This window comes from Diospyros lotus, chromosome 15, assembly GCF_014633365.1.
Source record: "Diospyros lotus cultivar Yz01 chromosome 15, ASM1463336v1, whole genome shotgun sequence".
NCBI lineage: Eukaryota > Viridiplantae > Streptophyta > Magnoliopsida > Ericales > Ebenaceae > Diospyros > Diospyros lotus.
In genome coordinates this window covers 5,731,959-5,737,631 of record NC_068352.1, presented here as the reverse complement: position 1 = coordinate 5,737,631, position 5,673 = coordinate 5,731,959, and the positions used below count along the sequence as shown (strand labels likewise).

General features: G+C 35.9%; 1 long non-coding RNA gene across 1 annotated transcript; it reads right to left on the bottom strand.

Annotated features, from left to right (window-relative positions):
* Positions 1-2,750: 2,750 nt before the first annotated feature.
* Positions 2,751-3,581, bottom strand: LOC127791753 (uncharacterized). The gene is made up of 3 exons (XR_008020986.1): positions 3,477-3,581; positions 3,196-3,280; positions 2,751-2,887 (listed from the first exon to the last, which is right to left on the bottom strand). It is a non-coding gene; the product is annotated as an uncharacterized LOC127791753 (long non-coding RNA).
* Positions 3,582-5,673: the final 2,092 nt, after the last annotated feature.

Below are 5,673 nucleotides of genomic sequence, written 5' to 3'. Positions count from 1 at the left end.
TTAAATTATTTATGGGGAGATCCTATATAATTTAAAAATATATTCGAAGGTTCATATGATCTATTTTTCTTTGCTCTAACACCCTCTTTCACTAGAAGTTATCTTCATTGAACCCTTACTAAATTAAATTATGTTATTAATTTTTAATTAAGTAAATTAAATTTAATTCAATAAAAATTTACAAAAAAAAAAAAAAAACTTAATCCTCCGCCTTTATCCTTAGTAATGGGTTTGAGACTTATTACATAAAATAAATTTCCCTCCTCCTCATTATTTTCTTTTTTTCCCCCTCTTCTTCACTTGCACATTACATAAACTAAAAAATAGAAAAAGAAAACAAATTATCAATACTACAATAGGGGCTTGGGATAATTTATTCTTAATTAATTTAATTTAATGAACATCATTTGTAATAAATAAGGTGTCTAAGAAAAAGAGATAAATCACATGAAATTTTAGAATCTGTTTGTTTAGGGATTTGGGAGCAGGAAAACCTTGAAGTCAACTGAAAATATATTTCAATAAACAAAAAATACATTACCTATGCTATACAAAATTGGGAAAAAATGACTTCCCTTATGCAAGAAGGGAAGTCAAATTTCTAAAACCCTTTACTCAATGCCTTTCTGCCTCACCTTATCTCTCTTGCTCTACCTTTCTGCCTCCTCATCTCTCTTATGCGTCACCATGTGCCTCCCTTTCTCTCTCAAACTCCATCTCTCTGCCTTGTTGTCTCTCTTTTGTGTCGCCATCCTTCTCACCATCGCCATTTGGATCACCATTTGGTTTACCATCACTGTTTGCATCATTGTTTGCCTCATTGTCATCGTCTGCCTTGCTATTGTCGTCTATCTTGTCGTTGCAATTTTGTGCCGTTTGCCTTGCCATTTCCATTTGGGTCATTATTTGCCTTGTAGTTGTTGTGTGTTGGTGTCTTGTGAGTGTAAGTGTGTGTGTGTGTGTTGTGTCTCACATTGGAGGTGCAAGGGAGGTTTCAAGAAGTCATATATCCCTCCCTTGCACTTGGGATTGGACCCCAAGGGCACCCATATTTTGCGAGCGGGTGAGCCTCTGTGCACCCACGTGCGCCGTCAACTGTCCATCCATCCGGTTGGTCGGTTCGATATAATATAAAGATATATAAATATTTGGTACCCAGTGGTTTTATTTTTTTGCAAGTTACAGGTTTAATTTTTATAACTGGGGATTCCGAACAGTTCGTGTATTTATTTCCAGTGCTTCAATTTCTTCATTAACTTCAAGCGTTTGGGTTTACTGATTGCAATCAAACAATGTTGGCTTGAATGCGGTGCCTGTTCGATATCCTAAATTCAATTATAAAAGGCTGGTCGTTTGTCATTGTTGTTCATTCCAATTTCAAAGTCTGCGATCTCCCTTCGCATATCACAGCTAGTCTGTCATAGAGAACAAGTACCCGTTTAGAGTTTTGCCAGCTCTGGCCGTTCGTGGTCACCGATTTGTCGGAGATGACCGTTTAATCCTACTAAGGCAATTGTTGGAGTTAGCGTGCCACTGGTGCAGGGCAATTCTGTCTTCAGGATAACGCTAAGGCGTGACTCGGTCATTCTTGTCCCTCTATCTTCTTGTCATTCCAGTTGCAGCGGTGGGTGTGAAGTTTTCCTGGGCAATTGCAGTTTGCATCCCTTAGCCCTATAATCTATTTTAGAGTTGTTACAATTCTCAATTGTGGTTGCTTTGTTTATTGCTGCTTGTCGTTGTTTGTTTATACACGTTGGTGCTGTTATTGTATTTTATTTAATTGCTACAATACATACACGCATACTGCCATATATTCCAACAATTTGAAGATAGACTCCATTAATTGCTATAGCCACCAACGTTACTATGCCCTCTGCCTTTGCTGCTACTTCAACCATTGTTCCTACTATTGTCACTGTCGCTATTATTAGATTGACTGTCACCAAGGCGACTCCTCATGTTGAGAAACCACAACAGTTCAACAACGAGGACTTCAAGAAATGGCAACCAAAAATGGTGTTTTATCTCACCACGCTGAACTTTGCTCACATTCTCAAGGAGAAGTGTCTAGTCACTCCCAAGGAAGACATCAATGAGAAGACTGAAGCTGCCAAGGAGGCTTAGCTGCATTTTGATTTTCTTTGTCTGAACTACATATTGAGTGGACTAGCAGACTCACTGTACAACATTTACTGCACTACCTATCAAATGTCTAAGCAGCTCTGGGAAGCACTGGACAAGAAGTACAAGATGGAGGATGCTGGCACCAAGAAGTTTCTTGTGGGGAAGTTTTTGGACTTCAAGGAGGTTGACACCAAGCTGGTAGTGTAACGACCTGCTCCCATCTACGGGCACTACCAGTGAATAATCGACCGGATTATTCACCCGACAAACCAATAACTGAAGGGTTGGACTATGTTTCAACAGGAAACGCCCTAGGTGGGCACTAGGCTTCGTCCTTCTGTTTGCTCCACTCGAAGAATCAGTCCCCAAACACAGACACATAAACACAACGGAATGGGACTCGAAACCCGAGTAAGCTTCACCTTTCTTCAGCTCGCCTCACAATAAGCCAAAGGTGACCCAGGCATAAAGCTAGCACATCAAACATCCACCGAGTGTTGGGGATTTATGGGAACATATCTTTCGATCCTACCTGATCCGAAACTTAGCTCCACCAACTAAAGCCATATACATCAAGCAATCTTACAAACACCTATCACACTATGGTGATTACAACAACTAGATACATCAAGCACTCAACAACATTTACATTCAACCACATGAATACATATATGATAAATGCATAGCATACAACTTAGCAACACCGCTAGTTTCCATAACAGCCTTTCGGCACCCTCCCTGCTTGCATTTGGACTTGCATCATCTACAACATAAGGTAAAACCTCATGAGTCATAAAGACTCAGTAAGGGTGTAATGCATGTAAATATGAATATAAACATGATTATGTATACCAAGTGCATGCAACTAAGGCTATGTCAAGTCATCCTCACAACCCACCGAGGTTTGAGGCATCATCCTACCCCTCCCACAACACTAGTCCTCCATATGACCATAGGTACACTAGAACCCATATCATGCATGTGTTAACCACTACATGCAAATGCTACATAAAAGCTTATAAACCATATTTACCCACTTCTAAGGCCACCTCCACATGGGGCCATCTTTACCTGCCTCGAAGCCTCATTTCTGACTTGGCACAAACTTCAGCCTGAACCTCGAACTCTTCTAAGATCACCGCCTCCCCGGTCGAACCTAAATGCCACACAAATTCCATCAACATCAAACATTAACTCAAGGCCTTCAATTTCGCCATATCTCGCAAAAACCATCCCTCAACGAAATTTCTAAACAACCCTAATTGAGGGTCTAATCCAACGAACAATTATTCTACATTATTCCACAACATCTCACATAAAGCAGTTAACTTGAAAAGAAATTATTAATTCACCTTTACTCATCTGGAGGAGAAATTCGGGAAATGCCCACACTGGCATCGCCTCCTGAGCTGCCACCTAGTGCCCCAAATCCTAGATCAGAGCCTTTGGCACTCTCCTCGAGCCACGAAATGATTTTCAAATTTTTTTTAGAATTTTCTGAAATTTTCTACCAATTTTTTCTAGAATTTTGACGCCAAAATTTGCCTGCACTCTCACCCTGCAATTAAAACACAATAAAAATACATTAAAACTTTTATATTTTTTTCTTTATTTTGGTGAGAGGTTTATACTTATCAGTGTACGAGTGCAGTTATAATCCAAATTTAAATTTGTATTTTTTGGATGAGTCGAAGTCATCCACTGAGAGATTTATCTATGGCAAAAGAAAAAGAATGTCACACACACGCACATGCATTTGGACGAATTGACAACAAGATTTTTTTTATGGATTTTTAGGTAACAGATACTAGAAAATAAAGTAAGGTAGAAGTTGAAATAAAATCTGAATGTAAGAATATGAAATTGGATAGCACTTGAGTTAAGACAATTTCAGCACCAACTCGTTGATTCCCAAATTTTAGCAGACAAGGTTAGCAACATTAATTTAATTTTAGTTATGAGGGTTTGTTATTAAATGCAATTAGAGATGATGATAATTCTAGTTTAAGCAATCCCCATACATGATATGCGAGATTTTAATTTAAGCAACTACCATAAATTCGATTGCAATTAATACACAAAACAACTAAATTAATCATCTAGGTTTGGTTATGATAGCGTTTCCAGTTCTAGTAACTCCAATACATGGCATGAAAGCTCTAAGTTAGGCTTACGCTCCAATCTAAATCTAGTGATTTCTCAATAATTACTACACACACATACTGAAATTTAAATTAATGTCACTCATTTTAAGCGCAGCTTTCTTTGGGAATCATTGGTGTTGGACACTGTTCTTGCCTTAACTCAAGTTTGGATTTAGCTACTCATCTCCATTTAAAAATTAATTGACAGAAATTTAAATGGCGTAATTTAAATAACAGAATTTAAATGACAGATATTAAAATAGCAGAAATTAACCGGCCATTTAGGCGGTGGATAATAAAATGACAGGAATTAAAATTATATAAATTAAAATAATAGAAATTAACTGGCCATTTAGGTGGTGGATAATAAAGTAACAATAAATAACATAAGAATTCAAGAGAAGAAAGAAAGAAAGTAAGATCATAAGAGAAAATAATAGAGAAAATAAGAGAGAACAAAAACAATTCTCAAAGAGAGAATTCTAAGAAAACAACTAAGTTTTGATTCAAGAATAATAATCACCCTTACAAATGCAATAAAGTGAGCTATTTATAGCCCACAAGATGCAATACAAACCACACAATTTCAATTATTAAACTAGATATAATTATATCTAATGGGCACTTACACACTTAAAGTTAAATGGATTTTAGCTAAAATACACACATAATAAAGCACTCATAAAGTTAAATGGATTTTATCTATAATACACACCTAATAGTTAAATGGATTTTAGCTAAAAAAACACACCTAATAAAGTACTCATAAAAAAATATTTAAAAATAAAAAAAAAATTTCTACAATTGGGTTTTTGGTCTTCATTAGGATTAAAAAAAATGCTTGGGCTTTCTCCAAATGATGTCTTCCATGAGCTTGCTCAAGTTGGGCCTTAAACATGTGTTGGGCCTTAGGCCTTCAATTTAATGGGCATGTGTTGGGTTTTAATTCTTCATGGGTTGGGTTTGAATTCTTCATTCTTCAATCAAATTTGAATCTCCAAGCCCACTTCTTCATGCCTACAAACAAGTAATTGAGTGTTATTAAATTATATATTAAGTATATATTTATATGATATATTATATGGTATATTATATACTTATATATTATATAGATGCTCCATGCATGCACTCCATTGAGTATATGTATTATGTTATAATATATATATATTATATTTATATGTTTATTATAATATTATATATATATATATATATTACACAACTATTCAATTAAACCAATTTAAAATCAAAACGGGGGTTATAATTATAACAAAATTTTATAAAATTAACCACTAATTATACCACCCAACTTAAACATTGCTAGTCCCTTAGCAATCAGACTATACACCTGCCAAGCTTTATTCGCAATAACTATATGAATGTAAAAATTTCAAATTCGAAACCGAAA